This window comes from Agelaius tricolor, unplaced genomic scaffold (assembly GCF_023055355.1).
Source record: "Agelaius tricolor isolate 1412-34295 unplaced genomic scaffold, bAgeTri1.0.p SCAF_1, whole genome shotgun sequence".
In the NCBI taxonomy this organism is placed as follows: Eukaryota; Metazoa; Chordata; class Aves; order Passeriformes; family Icteridae; genus Agelaius; species Agelaius tricolor.
Window position 1 is genome coordinate 44038996 of NW_027269261.1, and position 23594 is coordinate 44062589.

Consider the following 23594-nt stretch of genomic DNA (forward strand, 5'->3'; position numbering starts at 1 on the left):
AAAGTACAAGTATCAAAACTGCTTGTTTATAAATAAAAGCCATACTGCATCAGCTCTTAGTGTAGTCTCTCTCTGATCTAGTTCTTACAGTGATCACAGGTTACACAAAGGATTTGGGATCAAACCACAGCACTCCATGTCCTACCTCCTGCTTTGATTTCAGCAGCTAATGGGGGCATCTAGCACTTTAAAGGGGCAAGACTGAAGTGATTGCATGTATTTAGCCATGTATTTCCTCTCCAAGTACTAAACTCAATTGAACTACATATAACTTTCCATATTCCCAACACAATAGACTGATCTCTGGAAAGGCCTTTTCCTTCCTTTCATACAGAAAATATCCTGTAAATAGCTTATTTCCCACTCTCTAAGTGACTCCCGTTGTTTACAGGAAGGAAAGGGAACAGAAATCTTGCCATAAAACAGTGAGAGCTAAAAAGTTCTGTTTCACTTCCTACTGTGCAGGTGTTTCATACAAAAAATCTATTTTAATTATTCATTTCAGGGAGAAAACTTGCTGCTTCTTTTTGAAATACAGACTGAGAAATAGAAAACAATAAGGTTAAGGAAGTAGCAGCATGCTTTACTGTGAAACAAAGCAAAGATATACAATAACCATTGCCATAAAACTTGTGAAATCCCTGGCTTTGGAGATGGCAATTAATTTACACATTGACTTGTAAACTGGGCTTTCCTTCTAAATCCATAAGTTCATTCTTAATTTTTTGCTGCCCAGATAAATGTGTAGAGGTCAATGTTCCAGATACCTTTGACAAAAAAAAAAAAAAAAAAATCAAACTCCAAAACAACACAAAAAACAATCAAACTCCTCCCTTTTCTGACAAGGTAGTTGATTTTAATACCAATGCTGCCCACAATGCTACAATGTCCATTTAACACCCAGAATGGAATTCCCTAGCAACAGATCCTTCTTGAAGGATCTAAACTAAAGGGACAAGGACAATGAAAAATAACTTGTGTTCATTCAAGATGCATGGCATCTCTGTACACTTGTTTTTCAGTTTCAGAAATACCAACATCCACCATAGTAAGAATCACATCCATCTCTCTAAGAGCTGTAATTCTCTATTGCCCACTGGTGTGTGGAAAACTCAAATTCTTAAAGAAGTCAAGCACGTGAGGGCACTAATCATCTTACAGGCCACACATATCACCCAGTTCAAAAGGAAATTGAGAACTTTACTACATAATATCACAGCACACCTATCACAGATGCTGTCACAATATAAAATTATATGAAATATAAAAACATTATCACAAGCTTATATTTGCCTCTCTGAGGAAGGGAGACCTTATTTGATCCAGGCTGGCTGAACCGTACCAGCTACAGGTCAGATTACAGATATTTCCCCATCACAGTAAATGCTGTTCCTAGTTCTACACACCAGTCCCTGTACAGGCAGCAAAGGAGGGATGCCTTCCCAGTGGATGCACTTCCAAACTGTTCTAGCTGAGCTGCACAGGGAACAAGATTAATTTACCAGTGAGCACACTGCCCAAACACCCATTTCCTATCTTAAAGCAACAGTAAGCCAGCTGGAAGGATTGGAGGGGCCCAAGACAGACTGAGGGTCATCAGATAAATCACCACTGTTTCAATCAAAGCGCTTCCAGTGAAACATGCAATTACTTGGAGTTTGTTAAAAGCAGCTTTCCATATTTTGTGATCGGTTACCTGGGAAAACAAATTACATCACTGCACTGTGGATACTTAAAGAAAGATTTGCTAATTAAGCACAATTAATTACACAGCAGCACTAATTTGAAAAGCAGTCTCCATTCATCTTTTGTCTGCTTAAGTCTCAGATTGACTGCTGAGAATAATTATTTATAGAAAATGCAATTTTGGATGATCCTTTCTCTGAGAAAGATAACAAAGAGCACTGGCTAAGAAACACATAAGGTGAACAGCAAATGTACACAACTGACACACTCTCTAATATAAGTAGCAGCATAAATAGATCTATCCTTAGGACATCAGAATTTTCTTACATACACTCAAATGCAACTATAGCTTCATCCTGAACATGACAAAAAATCAACTAACCCTGCTCTGACCTGAAAGGGTTCTACTACATTTAGAATATAACCCCAGGTAAAGAACATTCCTTATTACGAAAACAGAAAAGGTAAGCTTGAGATAGGTTTACCTTCTGAACTGACTTTTTAACTGGGAAAGGATCTGTGCTTAACATCAAAGTTATTTTGTCAGAAATGAACAGAACACCCCACAATGCCCATCATTTCCATAGATGTCTTTTTACTTGCAATAAATCTGCAATTAATATGGAATGTAAGTATCTTTAATAAAAGGTAATAAACATAGAGCTTGATCTTTATCATTTGTATTTTCAACATGACACTCCACACACTGCTATCCCCATACATAATGTGAACATCATCTTCATTCCCACCTTTATTTTTCTCCTATGAAACAATGTTCAGCTCCAGGCATCCTTTTCTCCCTTTGCAATACCTCATTTTGACAGCACAGCAAAAGCATGTAATAAGCAAGATCACAAAGAGAGCACGAAACAATATCCATTCTGGCACCACCACATATCAGGATTGGACCACTAATTATAGAAAATACAATAGATGAGAGAGATTAAATAGTATAGCTATTTTCAGGAATAGCTCAACATTTAGCCCAAATAGTCTTTTGTTCCTTGTTTGGTTGGGGGTTTTTTTTAGGTTTTTTTGTTTGTTTGTTTGGGGGTTTTTTTTGTTTGTTTGGTTGGTTGGTTTGGGTTTTTTTGTTTGATTTGCTTTATTTTTAACTTTGTATTATGCCAAACTTAATCACAGAAGAGATAAAGGGCTTAAATGTGAGTAGTCTGGTATAACCACAGCAAAGATGAGTACCACTCCTCACAATGAAAGAGACAGGGGCTCTTAATTTCCCTGCATTTTCAGAGTACAGCAGCAAGACAGTGCAGTGCTTTTGATACCTCCTGAATAAAAAAAATAGAAATATCATGAACATAAGTATGCTGAAAATATTAACAATAAAGGAAAATTATCACCCTGGAACTGAAGTTACTAAACAAGGCAGAAGTTATTGGCTTCATCCACAGAAAAGCAGATTAAAAAAAAATCAGCTGGATGATGAGGTAGAGCCTGACTATTTCAATTAAAGATAAGTGAAACATGGCAGCTGACTTATAGCAACAGCTTAAAAGCAGGAAAGACACAAAAATTACTCACAAGTCATAAAACGGGTGTGAAAAAACCCCATAACTATATCACAGTGTTGTGAATGCTATTCACAGAAATAGCATGAATACTTTTCTATATTGCTTCCATAGGTCTGCTTAATACTTTATTTATCATTGGCATTTCTCTGAGGTGGAAAAAATACTCTTTTGTCATTTTTGAGTAGAAAGTAACATATTAAGAACTATGCAAAAAACCAAAACATTTCTTTATCAGCTCTGTTTTCATCAAGCATGAAAAGTAAGATGATTTTCAAATACAATCAGTGGAGAGGAATTTTTTTATTATTACTGTCTCTCAAAAACAAGAGTAGAGTTTTGTGCATATCATTTGTAAATGACTACATGTTTGTAGAATATGCTTTTTCACAGTGTCACTTGCTTTTTCAAATATACACGAGCCAGTCATTTCAGATTGAGGTAATAAAAGGGCTAAAGGATGAACAAAAATCTAATCATCTTAAGTTTTGGAGTGGCTGGGAGGCACTTCTGGAAGTCATGCAGTCCAATCTTCTGCTCAGAGCAGGACTCTCATCAGAATGGAAATGGTGAGGCATGGCCAGGTCTTGCCGAGTCTTCAAGATCTCCAGGGATGGAAAATCAGCCATGTCTCCAAGGCAGTCTGTCCTGGGCCTGTACTGGCCTCCTGGCAGTGTGCTTCCTCCCTCTGACCCGAACACACCATACCAGAGTTTGGGGCCAGTCTGGGGACAGTGTTAAAAATCCACCTCTATCCTTTTGTGGAACTACTCTCAAGCAGCTATGGGATACCCTTAGGTTACTCAGGAGCTGCTGCTTTGTCAGATTGAGCAAGCCGAGCTCTGTCAGCTTCTCCTGCCATCTCATCCGCTCCAAGCAAGGCCCTTTGACCCCTTCTTGGTGCTCTTCAGTTTCTCAACATCCCTCTTGAAATGCAGGGACCAAAATTAGATATTTAGCATAAATCAAGATCTTTAACATTTCATCCAGCTCTCCTACTGAAATACCCAGTAATGTCAACAAAGTAGTTTGCAGAATTTGGAAATTAATTCTTCATTCAATTATAGCCTCCTAGTGTATTCCTTACACACTGAACCCACGCATTTGATTGAAAATCCTATTCAAAATTCTGGAATCCTCTCCCAGCCTTAACTCTGAAACAGCACTGAAAAGACTGACAATGCCCAGAACTGCATTTGAATGTCTCCCATTTCCCTCAGACTATCAGAGGCAAAAATAGCATAATTGGTCATCAAATTCATTCCAAGAATATGAGTCTTATAGTTTACTACCATTGCTTTTCATAGTCAACACTCATAACATGGTGTTTAGGCCAGATTAAACACAAACAACACAAAATGAAGAGGAATAGACAAGGCAAATACACAACAGAAGAGAAAGAATTAACAGAGATCCTTTCAATCTATACCAAGACCTGAGCTGGTATGTACACTATGACATGCTGTAACAAGAACATTACCCCTCTTAGGTCAAGTGGGGCTAATTTGGAACCAGCCCAAAACCTTCAGCATCCCAAATAACTTTCATCTGTATCCATAGATGAGCAGAATTCGGTGACAGATTTTTGGGTACACATTTAGTCTAATTCCACAGAAGTCAAAGAAAGCTTGCCATAGACTAAAATCATTTCACCCATTAAGTGAACTGGAAAAAACACCTTTTTTGAAGGTTGTAACACCAGATGTTTCAGGATATGGTAGCTGCCTCATATTAAAAAAAATGGAAGCCCATTAAAGCATAAATTTTATGTAACAACTTTGATTTGAATAAACATTTTTGGGAACTGGGAATGGGACCATAGATCTTTACATGCTCTAAAAATTACAAATTAATTCTTCTTTGATTACTTTTGACTAAGGAAACATTTTCACTATATTTTGGATTCCCATTGCAACTAGAGCCCAATATACTTACACTACAGCCCAAGTAGGGTATACTCTGTTTGCATGACCAAAAAAGAAGTTTTCCTTTTTTTGTTCACCACCCTTTCACTCATCCAAAGTTCCTGACCTGTTACTTAATAAATAATTGATATAACCTGTTGGGGGGCAGAGGAAGCTGTTGGTTTTGTTTGGGCTTTTTTGTTTTGTTGTGTTTCTCTCCCTCTCCATTCTCATCCCCCCAGGCATTGGTGCAGTGAAGTCTCCTTCACAAAGCATTTCAAATGTGGGCAATTACAATTACCACCTCTACAGCTATTTCCCAGAACTTTTTTCTTTACTGAATGGCAAAACCAAAGTTAAGTAAAAACTTTAGCTTAGTCTCTGGTCAAGATTACATCATTTTGATTCCTTTTCCATTTATATTTGACAGATACTTTTTCTCTTCTATTACAAAAAACCACCAGAGAATTTTGATTGTACAAGTTTTCCAGTTTAAATTTGTAAGGTCATTGTTCTTGCAGATGAGACTTCAGTAACTTATTTCAAATATGGCACAGTTTGTACAGTTCTGAACAAAAACCACAGTTTGTATTTCAGACATGCCTAAATATGCCAGCCTGACAATCAAACCAGAAGCCTCCCAAAGGCACTATTGCACAAGAAGAGAGATGAAGAGAGGCATGGATAGCATGATTCCTGTAAAAAAATTGCTAAGAGTCAGGTTTGTTTGCTGCACCAGAAATATGTGAAAGCAGTGTTTTTCTGGAATTTTTTTAGATTTTACTGCCTGGGGAAAAAAATTACAACATATCTAAATTATTGAATAATTACCAGGGATGAAATTTTCACTTCTCCATGTGCCACATACAGTAGTTTTTTCTCCTTCAGTAGGATAGACCCTGGGTTTGTGTATTTAAAATGGCCATCTGCTTCTGAACTTAGACAAATGCACTTCACTGTGGAGTAGTTACAGATATTCAGTATTTGAGAAATGGGAGTAATAGCCACCTATGACAGCAGTGAACAAAAAAAAGTTGGCCAGAAGACAAATCCTCTCCCCATATTTCTATACACAATTACATGGTTTAGATAACAGTACACATCAAAGAAATAAAGACAGTGTTAAAAAAAGACATTTACACTCTTAAACTTAAAATCCACCAGTTAAGATTTAACAGATTTCAACACAATTCACATACAACCTAATCTATGCCTAAATAAACCAACAGTAAGCAGATTTTGGACACATTTATTTAAGAAAATCAAAATAAAATATAAAACTAGGAGCCTCATTTGGATAATAGCAATATATTAAAATAATTTTTCTGTAAAAGAAAATTAATTACCACATTTATACAAAGAGAACAACACATTCTCTCAATGTGTGTTTTTTAAGCCACAAATTTTAATTTCCCCCCCCCAAACATTAATTACAGGCATTCTGCCACCTACTAAAGGTTGAGCAGAGCTTTGGCACCAGGCCACGCCACATCTGCCTCAAAACCAAGTCTCCCTCATTCAGCCAGCACATTGGTCTGCCATGCTGTTGTGGGCACAGGCTTTTAGTCCTGTTAAAAAATTCAGTAAATCAGAGGAATTTAATCTAACTTGAAACAAACTTTCAAGGCTGTTGAAGTTCTGGAAACAAGTCCTTATCTCAGCCATTGAATCAAAACTAAACAAAGACAAAGCTTTCTATTAGGAAGCTTCAATTGCTCCTAGGAAGAAGACTGGAGCAAAATATTGATTAACAAATACCTCAAAACTGTGTTTGCCACCACACAGTTTTATCTCAATAAAAATTACATATTTATATAACAATTTATACCCATTAAGGTTGTATGATTTATTTCATGCTGAAAAGGGCAATAAAATGAAAGAGTAATAGAAATCTGCAGGATTTCTACCAGGAATAGACATCTAGAAATAAAAAAAAATAAATTCTAAATCATAAACATCACAGACCAAGGATCAACTGTCTCCTTCTGCTGACTTATAAACCCAAGACCATCAGAAGTCTCACCAGTGCCGTGTTTCAGACCTGAGAGTTTTGCTTCTTTTGCCCTCTTGGAACAGACAATGAAACAGTCACTCATAGTTATGTCTTCTTTATCTTTCTACATTTCAGATGTGTGCACAGGCACCCAAGCATACACACCCAAGCCACTCACCCCTCTCACATGTGGCAAAGATTTCCCTGCTCCCCAGCCTAAGATCATTACTGTTGTTTTATTTCTTTCCATGCTCAAGACAGCTGTTCAGTTCCAGTATACACACTTTGCCTGTATCACAAATATCCTAAATATCACCCAGCATGTCTTCTCCCTTCCCACAAAGGGACAGGATTTCTTGTTTCAATCATGATTATCACCTGTAAGATTTTTAAGCAGCTCACGCTTTTAAAAAAAATCAGGTACACAACTGCTTTCTGCAGAAAACCAAAGTCTTTTCAAGTTAACCTACATTTAAGAAGTATAGGCAAAAAGAAACAAAGAAACAAAAGGAACATAAAATACTATCTAATATACTTTGGATATGAAGAGAGCAGAATATTTTTGCTTGAAAATTTTTTTATCCCCTGCCACATGAGAAAAATAGCATCTAGTGTTAGTTACTGAAACAAACGTACTTTGAAAACTGACCATGAACTTAGAAAACACAGAAAGGTCAGAATTCTAGACCTTGGCACTCCAATGGGACAAATGGTCAATAATCTTGCAGGCCTCAGACTCTGCTTTAGATAAAAATCAGACTAAGACAGTGGGAGTAAGTCCAGGCACAGGCTTTGTCCTCTTTGTACTGAAAGTGACAGCTGAAAAGAATCTGTATCAGGCAAGCAGGGCAGTGACAGTTCTGTACAAAGAGAGACTCACTTTGCAAGTTTTTCATTTTTTCTCGTATATCCCTCTATCACAAAAGACAGTGTTAAGTTTCAGACACATTTTTTTGTTCTGTGAAGGCTGCAAGGTTCAGGCATTCAGAGTAGTTACTCACTTGTGGACTACAAGACAAATAGACCATCATTTTGTTACAAACTGCTCACAATATAATAATGGAAAACTATTCTTGGAAAAAAATATAGGGAAATGACATACAAAGCAAGCTTGCAGTGTGCTTGGTATAAATCCCAAATTCTCAAATATTCTACTCAAAATATCAATGATCATAAAATACAGAGCTGCACTCCCATCTGTAATTATCACAGAGCAGTCAGGAAATAACTGAATGGCATTCTTTTGATACAAAGGAAAAAAAACCCAAACCCACCACCTGAATTCATCTAATCTAGTTCTTAATGTATAACAATGAAACTTGAAGTGACTTATTTTCTTTCACATGAACAATTATTTTAATCTAACAAAATTTGAGAGCATTTTGTATAAATGATTATTAACATTTTCATATTTCCCATGTGTTTTTATTCACTTGGTCTTCTCACCCCCCTCAAGAGCACCTTGAAAGCACAAATATCCACTTATTCTGCAGCCCATCAGTTTGTGGAGAGAAACTGTTGTTAATATATTAACTTCCCAGAAAACATTGCCATACACCTTATTGCCTCTTAAACATTAATGTTATCAACTCTTCTAATAAGATAATGGCATCTTTATTAACTTCATTTCTCTGTGTACTTGCATAGTGGAAGTTCTACAAATCATTCATCTTTGATTACAAACATCATATTAAAACATACCAGTGGCTATGGTAGTCACATAAAAGAGAAGAAAAGAGAAAAGTGAAGCTATTTCTGTCAAGTATATCAGAGTTATCATTAAATTTATTAACAACTACCAGAGTATATACACTAATTGTATGTTTCAGGCAAGATGTTAAAATAAGAAAAAAACCTGATTCTACACGAGACAAATTTTTTTCTGTCAAAGTATTTAAAATATTGATGACATAGAAGCTCAAGAGGTTTTCATTGCCACCATACTCAAACATCACATAGTTGTTTCATTTGATTACTTCATCTGTATGATAAAAGGTGCTAGTTCTATAGGTATTAAAGAGGAGGGAAAAATAAAAATGACAAGATTTGTATCCTGAAAAGTATTCAGGCATTTGAAGTCCATTAAATAAACAACCCCTCTCCAGCCCCCTCCTCCACCACCACCTTTGTGAACCATATACAGACTTTCTAGTCTTTGGAACTCCTGCAGAGTTTTTATTTCCTCTAACTGCTGAGATAGAAAATTATTTAAAGCCCAAGTTGTTTGAAAGGACAGAACATTCTCTATGTCTAAAAAACACTCTCCATCTACTCCTCTATGCCATGCTCCATTATTTTAAAATGCACATCTGGAAAAGGAATTTCACCAATTTGCCAATGTTCAAATGGCAGCCTGTGGTGTTGGACTACTCAGGGGCTGAGAGCACATCCTCTTGGCAGCAATAAATGGGAAACCTTGTGGGTAGGATGCAAATCTGAGCACACACTTCCCAGCCAGAAGGTGCCCAGGAGCTGACAGCCAGCTGTCTTTCACCAGGAGGTGTGCTCTGCCTCCAGCCTCCAAAGGGATAAACCACACACTGGGCCCCTTTGGGCACAGTAAACCACCCAGGGTTTCAGTGAGCTGTGCAGCTGTACCACAGGCCTACGCTTTCTAAGCAAAGAAAAGTAATTTTTTGTTCCACAAGTGGGTAATGGCAAGTCAGTAGAGGGATGTGGGAGACAGAATAGAGCACAAGTGAAGGGCATGAAAACTTTTACTGCAGAATGAAAGACTCCATGTGGGAGGAGAAAAGTATTAGAGCAGAAATTATGTCATTACAGTTTAAGGAAAAAATGCATTCTAAACAGATTTCTTGGGTTTTAATTTATTGCCAAAAAGGTAGAAGGCCATAAACATTTTATTAGAAGCTCAGATTTTAGGTTTCACAATATCTCATAACTGCAAGGTTTTATTGTGGTCAGCTCGACTATAGAATTTTTATGTTGTTGCTATAAATCAGCTGGGCTACTGGCAACTAATTGCAATTTTGTTGAAAGCTACTTTAAAAGAACAAAAAAAGCCAGTGCAGAAATAGAAAAATACAAAGCAAACATAGCAAGCTGTGTTTTTATTTTGGTGCAAGTATCCGAAACACTGGTATGTGATCAAATCTGTGAGTCAAACTACTATAGCAAGCAAAAGCCATAAAAATTAAACATTGAAAAAGTCACCATTACAAGATAGTGCTCTGTGATCATTCCAATAAGATTTTAGGTAACAGCCATGCTGCCTTCATGAGGAGAAAAGGGAGGATAGAAGAGGGGACAGCCCAAGGAATATGCACGTTTTCCAGCTCAAGCTGAACATGAAAAAAGCCTGAAAAATACCTAAAGAGCAAATTAGGTATAGCTAATGTAATGCTTTTAAACCTGCAGAACAACAGTTCTCAATCACTTTTCTTAATAGTGTGGGGGGTTTGGTGAGTTCTGTTTAATTTAAGTACCCTTCCCATTGAGTAACCATGTCTCAGATTACTCAACTCCATTTGAGTGAGCTTGACAAAATGAAGACACAATATTTTTATAATTCTGTCCAAGTCATAACAAGTTAGAGAAAATATTTACTTCCTGAATACTGAGAAATAAGTGTTTACTCCAAAAACTTTGTTTCATCTTGCTATTTGCTTTCTTCTCAAATATTCACCTTAAAATTTTGTAAAGCACATCAGCTTCAGCAGTGTTCTTTTTAGCTTCCATTTCTCAATTGCTCTGTCACACTGTGTGTGTAGCATTCAGAACTAGAAACACAGTTTATGTTACGGTCAAAATTTTATTTGAGTTAGCTTCATGAAAAATATATTTTAAATTCTCTAAAATTTCTCCGTCTTGCAAACAAAATATTGTTGAGTGAAAAGATCAGGAGATAACCCTTGAAAGCTTAGTCTTGTTCCAAAAATAAAATGCCAATGAACAGACTTTTTAAACTCACTAATGAGTTAGTTCTGAAGGTTTTAGTTTCTGAAGACACTGATCTGTACCTATTATCAGTCTTAATGCAACAGTTTTGGAGATGCATAAGTTTAATAGAATTAATGTTTTAATTCATTTTTTTGCTGAAAGTATGGTTTAAAAAGGACATCTGACTGAGCTTTTGCATGTTCTTCCATTTTCAGCAAAATAAAACCTTCAGAAGGCAAGTCTCAGCTTTCCTTGCCAATTGACAACCACTATCTATCATGGTTATTTTAACTTAAAGGAATTTTACCTTAAAGGAAATTCTTTCCATTCCCTTTCCTGTTTGTTTTGATTATCTCAGCATGTATTTGCAACCTTGTTCATACTGAAGCTGAATGTTATACAAACACCTGAAATTTTAAATACTTAATAAAGTGGTTTCTAAAAACCAAAACAGGGATCTGAAGGTCTGGCTCATGCTTTGGTAAACACAGAAATACTTAAAAGTGTAACCACTGTGAAGCTGGATGAGAAAGAGCAGGAATCATCTCAAGCTTCTGGGGTTCTGCTGGGTCTTGTTTATAGCTAATGAAACTAAGAGGTTAAGGATGAACATTTAAAAAGTGCAAACAGAAGATGTTTTCAGAACTGAACCATTTTAATTTGTATTTTCAAATACTCAAACAAATCACAGATTTTTTTTCCCCAGCCACATGGGTACCTTTAGCATGGGTTATCACAAGTTTCATCGTACTAAAATTAGTAGCCAAAGCAAAAGAACCAAATACAAATCTAAGTTTGACTTGCTGAGAGCCAATTTCAAATTCACATCCTGTTCCTTAACATTAAAACAATCTTTTGGAAGGGATCCAATGGAATTACTCAATAGAAATTCACACATTCAAATTCTAGTATTGCTAAACATGTTTTAATCAGTGACAAAGTCAGCAAAGTGTATCTGAAGCCAAACCTTAGAGGACATTCTATTGTCTTCAAGCATTTATTTTATTATTAAGTTCTAGAGTTGTAAAATATTTAACTGCCAATAATTTATTTGGGAATTCTTGTCTACTGGTTTAAACGAAGAATATACAATATGAGCCTATAATGCAAGACCGTAAGGAGTCTTGTAAAAAGATCTTCACAATATTGTAATAGAGAAATATTCTGTACAAATTCTGAAATACAATAAAGTGATATCACAGTATGCTGGAATAGCAACTGAAATTCCCAATTATCAGAGCAACTGATAACCCCAAAAAATGTTGTGATATTTCATAGATTAATTCACACTGGAAGCCACAACAGCACTGTATTCAGACTGACTTGCTTATGGCTTTGCCCAGTTTAGTCTTAAAACATATGGAAAGGATGTGGATTTGACAACCTGTGCTACCTATTCCAGCTCCTCAATGTCCTTAGGGTGAATTTTATTTGCAGGTGCCAAATCAGAACCTCACCTGTTTTAGACTGTGACAACTGTCTCTGTTCCTCCTGCCATGTACCCCTGTGAAGGGCCTGGACGTGTGTCCTTGATAACCTCTTAGGTATCACCTTGTGAGGTAAGCATCCCCTGAGCTTTCTGATGTCCAGGCTGTGCAAAGTCATTTCTCTCAGCCTCTCCTTACATGCTCTAAAGCCCTCATTTTCCTGGCTTTCCACCAAATTAGATTCAATTTACTCAATGTATTTGGGGAACCAAAACTGGATGGGGTGTATCCAAAATGATGGCCTAAAGAATACTGAGTATTGGCAACCCCCTGGCTCTGCTTCTGCTCATCCAGCCTAGCATGCTGCTGGCATTTGTCACTGGCAGTGAAGCCTGACATGCTGGCTCGTGTGTCACAATGTGCAGGTCCCTTCCCAGGACGTCACTCCCCAGCCCATCCTGGGGCAAGGGGTAGGAAGATGCATTTATCCTTGAGGAATGTCATGGGGTCCATTCCACCAGCCTCTCTCAGCTGCAGAGCACTGTCCTCAAATGTGTCAATTACTCCCACAACATGATGTCACATGTAAATTTGATGAGAATACACTTCATCTCTTCCTCCAGATCAAGGTACTAAACAAAACAGGTCCCAGTACAGTACCCCTCGTGTAACTCGTCTCCAGGTGGAATACAAACCACTAAGTGCTATGTTTTGAGCCTGACAATCATGCTTAAAGCCTGGATAAACTGAAGATAAATGATGGTCCAACTGCCATATGCAATATTAAATCTGATCTGATGGCATTTACAGTTTCAGTAGTACACAAAAAGGTCCCATGACTAAAAATAAGTATATAAAAGATGCTCAGAAACTTCACACAAGGCTATTTTAATTACTGCTTAAGGAAAAAAAGAAAACAAAACTGAACACAAAACAAACCCAACTTCAGTAGATTCCTTCCTAATAAGGAAGAAAACATATGACTAAAGAAAAATATGTTTACATATGAAACATACATGATGAATGGGTTTAAGTTTCAAAATCTGTAAATACAGTCCACGAAAATAAAAATTAATTTCATCACCCAACCAAGGAAACCTAAAGTCATTATCCACCTTATACATGAGTCATGAAATAGGAAAGTCTTCACACTGTAACAAACAAAGCAATACAAATAATTTCTTAAAATGAAGTTTAAAGTTATTTATCCATTTAATTGATTTATATTATACCTATACCACAGATACATTGACCCCTACTTACGGGATTTCTAGTTGAGCAAATCTCTACCCACAGAAAACAACACTTGCTGAGAATGGGTTATACTGCGGAGCATTTTTTCATTCTTATAACTGTGGAGGTTTTTTTTTCATTCTTATAACTGGTTGTTAAGTCACGGAGAAAAATATCTAACAGATTTTAGATATTTCTAACTATTACTTTTCCCTGCAGTGATTACTGTATCTGCCATAAAGAATACATACAACTGCACTGAGAGATTCAGTTGAGACAGCTGACATAGAAAAAAAGAAAATCTCTAACTTGCAACTTTAAACACCTCTGACGTACAGGCACACTGAGCACTGGAAAATGAGTGGATAGGAATATTGATACTGTTGGGTACAGCCTACATAAGAAAGAGAAAATCATTACTATTAAGTATCTATTTTCCTCAGGAGAAAGAATTATTATAATATATATATGTAAATATTCTATTTTAACACTCAGCCCCACAAAGCAAGGGTAGATACTCAATTAGCAATTTGTGCATACAAAGACACAGTTTGTACACCCATTACCAGGCAGAGGTACACTCTGTACCTTGATAGTTATAATGTAATCTTATATATGTAACAATACTTTAAAAAAAACAGCAATAAAATACAAAGTAAAATCAAAACACTTTTCAAATGTAGTATCTATTTGCTGCAGATCAGTATAACAGAAAGAATGGTCACCAATTTTTATTTCCTGAGGAGACAAGGCTTATGCAGTCATACAGTGCAATACCTCCCTCCACCTCCAGATTTGTTGAGCCTGACTCAGCAGAATCTGATAAAGTTTCAAGGGTAGTTATGCTCCTAGAAACTTCATTTCAAAGATCAAACAATCACAGAGAAAAAGCACAAAGCATTCCAAGTGTGAGAGAAGCAGACATTAGCAAAATTACCAAATCTGACAAGCACACAGACTAATGAAACAGACTAATGAAACTTCACTCAGAAATCTCCACCAGAGGCAATGATTTCCAGGGGTCCAGGTTAAGCAGCCTGGCTCAGAATGTCAGTAAAACCCTCTGCTCTATCAGTACAAACTTCATCTTATACAGAAAATATTTGAGCTCAGTTTATATTTGAGGTTTTTCAGTGTAGCACTCTGAGCAACCACCTGTACAGTTCTTGGCCAGTTTAGATAATCTCATCTATTCTGATCCCTTCTTGTAACAAACTGCTCAAATCCTACATTTAAAGAAGTGGAAATGAGCAAACATGCTCACACACTGTTATGGATTACATCAATCACTGTATTTACTCTACCTCATCTCAAGAACTCTAAAAATAACCTTTTGAAATGGTTTCCTATGCAAACAAGATTGTGTGATTCAAAGACATGTATGAAGATACTAAGAAAAGTTTGGGGTGAGGGGATGGAAACAGCAGAAGATCTGAGAGGAGGAAGACACTCACCTCTGGAATACCTGTTCTCAAAAAAATGGTAGCCAGACAAGGGAGAAAATGTTTTGAACACTGACAGGTTTATCCCAATAGTTTCTAATTCTGCCAGGCAGCTTCCAGGACTGAATGCAGATGCCTGTGTATCTTTGCCAAATTATTCTGTGAATGGACTGTTGTTTCAGCTGTCTGAAAAGGGAACTTGAAATAAAAGGTTACAGTTTTGATAAAAGGATTTTAAGTACCTGGACATCACTTAATTACTACTACACTTCAACCGAGATCAAAGAACTTGGATCAAGCTAAAAAATCCCTCTATAATAATAATATAAAGAGGCTATGGAACTGCCAAAATAAGTCTCATGTTTTAGCGTATTTTAGGAAATAAAACTTTTAAAATCCTCAGCTATTTAAAAGCTTTCTTCATGTGATCTTCCCTGCTGAACATCCCAACAAGTTTCCCACACCTGAACATCCCAAGAATCTAAAAGTTGAAAATACTTGCACCTCTTACATAAAATGACCATACTCAGAGAATGACTTTGTAGCTATTAAGCTTGCTGTATTTAACAACATACATTCTTTTTCTAATTTACCATGTAACAAGAACAGAACAGTAGCTCTTCAAAATGCCAACACCTCAACAGTTACTGTGTGGCTTATCAATGAACACCAACTTATCTTATGTTTTTGTCAAAAACATCACAAACTCAACCTAACAGAAACCCCAGTTGATTTCACTTGTTACCTCCAGTGTCAGACTGTAGCACACTGACACAACATAGCTTTAAACTAATTCCTACCTTGTCTCAACTCTTATCACAAGTTCCATACTGTCAAATTTCAAACATTTTTCTCTGAGCCTCAGAGGGAAGAGAACAGAAGATTAATGACAATACTGTGGAGAAAATAGGACATGGGTTTGTAAATACAATGGGTTGTTTCACATTAGTCCAATGAAGAAAAATTATTCTCACATTGGGTTTGCATTCATCAGCAATTAGAATTTTTCACAACAAACCCAGAGCATCCTGCTGAACCCAAATCACAGCTGGCAATCCTGCAGCCCAGTGAGGCAAGGCAGCCACTGCCTTTGAAAAAGCTCCCTTCATTGCTTTAAGGAAACACCAAGAGGAGCAAGAATAATAAGCTGTTGTCCTGACAACCTTACAAAATAAAACCAAGGCTTACTTTACTACAGCAGAACACTACAGACAACCTGATCACTGTAAACTGCTCCTAATTCTTCAAGAGCAGCTGGCAGTGCAATAAGCAAGACCAGCACAGCAAAATACATATGCTTACTTACACACTGTTGATGATATGCACATGAGGCATGAGAATGCATGAACAGACATAGCCACACTCTTCTGGTCTTTTTTTCTCCCCACACTTATTTTTCCACTTTGTGTCACACTAGTATTACAATGAGGTTTCAAGCTAAAACATATCAGGTATTTATTTTCAGTGCTGAGAAGCCAGAAAAACACTAGAAGCAGAGGAGTGCTCTTTTCCTTGAATGTACTTCAGGTATCTAAAAGTAGGAAGTAATCAGTTTTGAACACAAAGCCACAAATGAGAACAACCAGAGAAGAAGAATGATTAAATAACTTGCAACTCTCAGGTGGAAAAAATAATCAAAACAAACCTGGAAAAACCCTAACTGACTGAAATGTCCTATCTTCCACAAACACCTTCTTCACAAAATATAGGAAATAGAGTTGCTTTTTTGCAATTACTATTTTGCTAACTATGCATTAATTTCAGTACTTCTTTTTACTCCCCCACATGAAAGGGAAAAACCTAGCAAAAAATATTTTAACACTATGTGCATTTATAACACATACTTTAGAATGTTTCACTCCACCCTTATTCACCTTAATTGCCATTTCACTGTCACATCCCTTCACAATTCATCAGATTTGACTGAAGTGACTGTAAAAATCCAAAATGGAATACAGAGTGGCCCAGAAACGCCTTTCTGTCTCATATATATGGAACAAACAAGTGTAAAAAAGAAAAGGCAACTCAAAACAAAACACCAAAAAAATTCCAAATCACTAGAAAAATTGTATCGAGCTATTAAAAGACATTTTATTCCATTTAAATTAACCTGCATCAGAATGCCTGATGTTCTCAGAGTACCTTTCCTAAAAAAACATTTTAAGTATTGTAATCTGTTGTTCCTGTAATTTGTAAAATGGTTCTGTCATTTCATCCCAGTTTGTATCAGGTTTAAAAAAAAGTTGGTGAGGCTAAAGGGAAATAGAAGGGCAAATTGATGAGTTTTATGAGAGCTTTGTATCTTTAGTCTTTTAGGTAGTCTTTGAAGCATAGGTATTCCGCAATATGACTTTCCAGGTGTAAGTTATATGAAACTAATTTGATGGGATTTATGTTAGAGGACACATGATACACATAAACGCAGGCAGGCATTATCACAATCCACAGCCACTATGCCAGTGAGAATTCAGGCAGCCAAGGGAGAGGGGGAGGACAGAAGAAACAGCAAACAATACAGGAGCACTGCACAAATATCTGCAGAGCTGGGTATGCGGCTTTGCAGGATCTAGAACAAAAAATGAAGACATTATATAAGAAAAGACTCAAAGTCAATGGCAAAACTCCAAGTCCTGTGCTCAGAATTTTATTTAAGCTGCTGAGGGGGAGGGGAAGCCAGACAACTTCAGCTACTGCCACCTTCCAGCCTCCCAGCTACAAGAAGCCAATTTACTACTGCTCCTCTAGCCTCCTTCTAGATTCCTTCACTTTCAAAAAATAGCTATGGTATCTTTCTACATTACATGTCACAGCTTTAAAAAAACAGAAAAAGTAGTTACAGGTCTTTTTCCAAAGTAACACAGAATCCCCACTTAACAGCACTAAAATAAATGCCTACTTCATTCCAAACATCTACTATTCTTAAAATGTCTTACAAACATTGAATCCAATGAAGCTGTTTGCCTGCATGTCAAAAAAGATGGGACAGCAGCTGCTTACATTTATTGCATGTTCAGAACACTACCTCCATAAGGATTCAAGACATTTTTTAAACAAAACCTTTAATTATGTATGCACTGCTCATTATTTAAGAAATCCCAGAAAACCAGAAGAATCCACTTATAAATCCTGAGTAGCTAACTGCTGATGTAATTACAGTTTCATGATCCAAACAAGAGCCTACATATCTTCTAGTAAGAACTATGGTGCAAACTAATCACAGTGACATTTCTGCCTACTGCTGTCCTGTCTAACTAAAAACTAGAAGAGTATCACCAATTATAATAATCCTTTTCAATCTTCTGCTCATTCAATTATGCCTCAAAGTGGCTTTACTACAAAGGAAGGCAGGTTCTCTCTCATTTACTTCTGTCAGGATAAATCAGATGTTTAACATTAAGTTTGCTCTTTCACAACAAACTAAAAAAAAAAAAAAAGACAGCTATTCATGTGAAATCCTCACAATTCTTAAAAATCTAACCAGTGGTATGACATCATCACTGAATGTCATCAGGAATTAATGTTATCCTTAATGAAATTTATGTAAACAACTAGTGTTTAACAAACAAACAAACAACTGTGAAATATACTTTGCAATCTACTCAATACAAATTCCCTTATAAATTCTTCCTATTGGATTATTTGATTTGGTAGACAGTCCTCACACTCTTCTCTCAAAATTCAGGTAGAAAAACCAGGGTTGAAAAGGACTATGAGTGGCAGCCCTACCTTAAACTTCATGAACTGTCCAGATTCACAAAAGAATGAAAATTGTGCTGAAAATAAAGAGATAAACTGAAGCTGATCTCAACTTTGCAAGAGGCAACATTTTCAAGAATCAGATACGAATTATGTTACCTAATACAAAAAAAATTCTACTCTGAGGACAATATTGCAACATACAGAAAATAAACAGCCACCTCCACTTTACGGTTCCACAACCCAACTTACTGATCCACAACCCAACTTACCCAAACATTTTAAAATTGCAAAGCATTTTAAATTGCAAAGCAAAAAACGCATGGAAAAAGAGCACTTGTCAAACCCTGATTTCATTTCAAGCTGTAAAAGCTACTTTTAGTAATCTTGGATGACTAACGTGAGAAACTAGATAACCCAGTGCCCCACCCTCTTTCCACAATCTGTAACTTGTATTATCACAAGAGCATAGCTTTTCTTCTTCTATATTACCAAACTAGATCTCTCAGCAGTAAAAGGCAGGAACCTACTGAAAATATTTTAACATCCAACCATCTAAATATAATCCTAACTCCAGCCAAGGAAAGGAGAAAATACTTCCTTTCTCCTGCAGTTTGAACAGGTGATCTGCAGATAAAGAGCTTAGGTGCAATGCCTATGTCCAGTATGAAGCTGGAAGTAAAAAACAAACTGCCTAATTCAGTCACAAAAGTCAAAAGCAGCAAAAAAAAAAAAAAAAAGGGGGTGATTTTGCCATCTGTTTGACCACTGCTTTGCTTAGTTCCTCATTTGACTCTCTTAATTTGCAAGAGTATTTCACAATGCACTTGAGTAATGGCATGTCATAAATGCCTACAAAAAGAAGACCATATTATATTTCACAAAAATGAAATATAAACCTTTAAAAATACTCTGATATGTACAGTAAGCAAATACGAGCTACAAAGAACTGAGGTTTTGTTTAGTTCTAAGTTTCACATTATATCCTCGGCATATAAGAATGAAATGATCTTTAATTGATCCAACAGGATTGGTGAAACAGTCTGGCATCCTTACAAGCATTCCTTCTGATTCCATCTAAGTGCTGCATGACCTGCTAAGGTAACCCACTGGGCATGCAAAACCAAGACAATACATCCAGAGATCTCTCTAAATCTAGCTTTATATGAATGCTACATGAATTATAAATCAACTGTTGTGGACCCTAAGTGATGTTTAAATATCTATAATGCATTAGAGCTCTTGATGATTTAAACATGTTTGCATTAATAATACAAGATATTTCAAAGATCAAATTTGAAGATTTAAGTATTTCAGAGCCACCACTGAAGAAGTGAATGGAGGGCAAATAATACATTCCCACTGACAAAAGGCACAGTTTTGTAAAAACACAAGAAATACAGTAATAAGGCATCAAGTCTAGGCATTTCTATATTCAGCAGGCTGTGAAGCATTATGTTTCTGAATCCAATTCCAAAACGTTTCAGTTGAAGGTAGCTAGGTTCAGAATCTAGGGGAAAAATAGCTGAACAGACAATATTAATGCACTACAGTCCCTTTTAAAATAAATCCATCAAACTAAGTAACAACTGAGACTGAATTATTTGTTTTTCCCCATTTTCAAACATCCTGTGTTATCCAGCTGCCTTCCTTTATAGCAATGTAAATATTATGCAGAGTTACCTTCCAACTAAACAAACTTTCTTTAGATATTAGTAACACACATGTAAAATAAAGTCTAAAGAAGCAACATGAGCTAATCAAAACAACAAATTCTGTCAGCTAGTAGGCAAGTTTCAGATCTGCTCGTCTCATCGGTGCAGAACTGACCAGAAGATAGTTTACTATTCACGTGAAAAAAAAAAATAAAATAGACAAACACAGAAATAGCAGGCTGCAGAGACAGATTACATGCTTTCCTTCCCTGCAGGATAGCTGATATAAGAAAGCCATCTAGTGTTAACTTTCAGAAGTGAAAACTGCGCACAAAAGAGCTCGGGAAAATTTACATGTGCAATTCTCTTGAACTTTGCATGTCTTTTGCATCATAAAAAAAATAAAACTCGTTTCCTCTAGAAAAGTCAGGCTGAAAGCAAGTATTCAAACTACCGATGTATTAAAATAATGCAGCACCAAGCACTAAGGTAGTTTACTGACCTACTTCGTGAACCTTAACAGCCATATCTGAGATTTGTCAGCTTCGGAGTTGCCTTTGTCAAGCCTGTGTAACGCTACTTCCCCATTCGCAGGGGCTCGCACAGCGCAGCCGAGCGCTGCCGCCCAGCACACAAGGGCTGCGAAGCCACCAGCATAAAATCCGAGACAAAGTTGAGCCGAGCTGGCTGCTATGTAACGAACCGAACGTCAACTTTGGAGAACGGACCCCTGAATAGCTATGGGAGATAGCAAGATAACAAAGAGTGCAAAAGGATGCAGCCTGCGCCTTGTATCCAGCAAGCAAAAAAAAAAGGGGGGGGGGGGGGGGGGGGGTGGTTTAAATCATTTAAGGAAACTGCACGGGCTGGAGAGGCTACCCCAAGCGCTTGGCGGTCCCCGCTGCACCGTCCCCGCTCTGAGCAGCAGCTCTCCCCAGAGATGTCCGATCCGGGCAAACTTACTCCGCGATTGCCATTATCCTTGGAGTGAGACTCGGAGAGGGGAGCGGGGGGTTCGGGTGCCTCACTCGGCGGCAGAAGCGCCCCGCAGGTGACTGGCGACCCGGCGGACGCCCCCGCCGCCCCCGCGGCCATTCTCCACGGGGCGGATCGCATCGCTATTTATAAAGGTGACGTGCGGGAGCGAGTCGCCCCGGCCGCCACACGGAGCCCGCCGCGCCGGGGCGGGGTAGCTGCGGCCGGGGCGAGGACGGGGTGCCGCGAGGGACGGGGGGCCCGCGCCTCCCCGCCGCTTTCCCACCCGCCTCAGCCCTCCGTCCTGCCGCGGAGCCCGGAGAAGCCGAGCCTCCCTCCCAAAGGCACCTGAGGGAAGAAGAGATGGGTCTGCCCTCACAGCACCCCCTTCCCTGAAGTGCTCCCGAGCCCTTCCCGGGAGGGAAGGCGCTCGTACGCCCGCGGGGCACGGACGCGGTGGCGGGCGCCGCTCCTTACCTGGTGCTGCCGCGGCCGCCGCTGCTGCCCGCGCTCCGGCTGCTCCGGCCGCGGGAGCCCCATGCCCCCCGCACACACGGGCTCCGCTCCGCTCCGCTCCCTCCCGCGGGACCCGCCACCCGCGGGGCGCCGGAGCCCTGCACACAACCGGGGGCCGTGCGCTGGGGTGCTGCGGGGTGCTGCGGGGTGCTGCGGGCTGGCGTGAACGCCGCTGCTCCTCCTCTCGTTCCCCCGCCACCCCTTCCTGGCGCTCCCCCGCGCTCCGCCCGGCGCTGGGTCTGGAGTGCGGCTCCGCCGCCGGACGGGAGGGCGGGGCGGCGGTGGGAGGGCGGGGGCAGCAGCGACACTCACACCCGCGCTGCCGGCCCCGCACGCCCGCGGCCCCGCCCCGCCCGCCCGCCCCGCCTCCAGCGGCTCCGCCGGCGCGGCCCCGGGGACCGCCAGCTCCGCATTGGGCACTCGCGCTGTCGCGCATCCCAAACACCGCGCCCCGCCTGACACCGCCTCCCCCGCCGCGGCGGGGCACGGGAGGGATCCCCGGGGACGGGCGGCCAGCTCGGGATCGGAAGCGAGCAACGCGTGGGGTGCGGGACGAGGCAGAGCATGGGGGGCCCGAGAAGGGCCCTCCCCGGCAGCGAGCCGGTGAGCGCCCCGTCCTTCAGCCGGCCCGGGCCCCGCAGCTGCTGCCGTGCCCAGCCGAGCGCGGCGGAGCAGCGCCGAGGCAGAGCGGCCCGGCACCTGCCCCTGCCCCGCACGGGCACTTCTCTTCGCTTTCAAGACCCTGGACAACGCCGCCCGGCCCGGGCGCTCTCAGCCCCCGCCTTTGCCCCTCTGCCGCCCTCGGGCCCCTGAGACCACCGTCTCTCTCCCGCGGGAGATCCCGGAGTGGCGAGCAGCGGGGTGACCGGGACTCGGTGTCATTCTACAGGCTCTGCATTGCCTCCGCGAAAGTCCGTCTGAGAGCCCCTGGGCTTGCGGCGGAACTGCTCTGTCTGCACCCCTTTAGTGCTCTTACCCACATCTTGAAACCGGGGATACCTACAGAGAAGAAACACATGGCAGTGGAGTTCTCAGAATTGCCCTGTGTGCTCTTAAGTCTCCTGTGTACACTCTTAAGTTTCACGTGGGTCAGGAGTATAGAGCTTTCCCTCTGGGAAAGAGGGAGTACAGAGCTTTCCCTCTGTCTTGTACAGCCCTGACTGATTAGTTTGCCTGCCAAATAAGCCATGGCTAGATATCCACATTTCCTCCACCTCCCCCACATGTTCTGGTAAGCAAACCAAAGGCTGTTTTCAGAATTTGAATTTCCCTATTTCTGCTCTGCAGGCTAGTTCTGCAAAGAATCGTATCTGTAATCATAGGACCCACTTCTACATAGAGGTTGCAAAACAGAAGATGTTATCAGGACTGACGCGGCTGCTCCCATCTGCTACCCCAAATGATGAGGCCTGCAATACTATTGGAATAAAGTCTACTCCTACAGAAACAATCCAGGATTGTTTTATGTTTTTCCAGTCCTCTCTTGCTTTCCTTCCCCTCCGCCCATACCCACATCTCATGGGTAAGTAACTTTCTGGTTGTACCAGTTCCCTCACTCTGGCAAGCAGGCTGGATGTTGACATTTACAAGTATTCCACTGCCTAGTAAACTTCTCCTCATTGCCCACCTTTTGATGGA

The 23594-nt window shown here is 39.6% G+C and overlaps 1 protein-coding gene across 9 annotated transcripts in view; it reads right to left on the minus strand.

Annotated features, from left to right (window-relative positions):
• Positions 1 to 22258, minus strand: part of SIPA1L2 (signal induced proliferation associated 1 like 2) — a 126648-nt gene extending 104390 nt beyond the window's left edge. For 5 of the 9 annotated variants that reach the window (XM_071431906.1, XM_071431895.1, XM_071431858.1 and 2 more), the window contains exon 1: positions 21918 to 22257. The gene's annotated coding sequence lies outside the window, so the exon portion shown is untranslated. Of the gene's footprint in view, positions 1 to 21917 lie in introns of all 9 variants that reach the window. The other 4 variants (XM_071431885.1, XM_071431867.1, XM_071431876.1 and 1 more) reach the window with 3 other exon arrangements.
• Positions 22259 to 23594: the final 1336 nt, after the last annotated feature.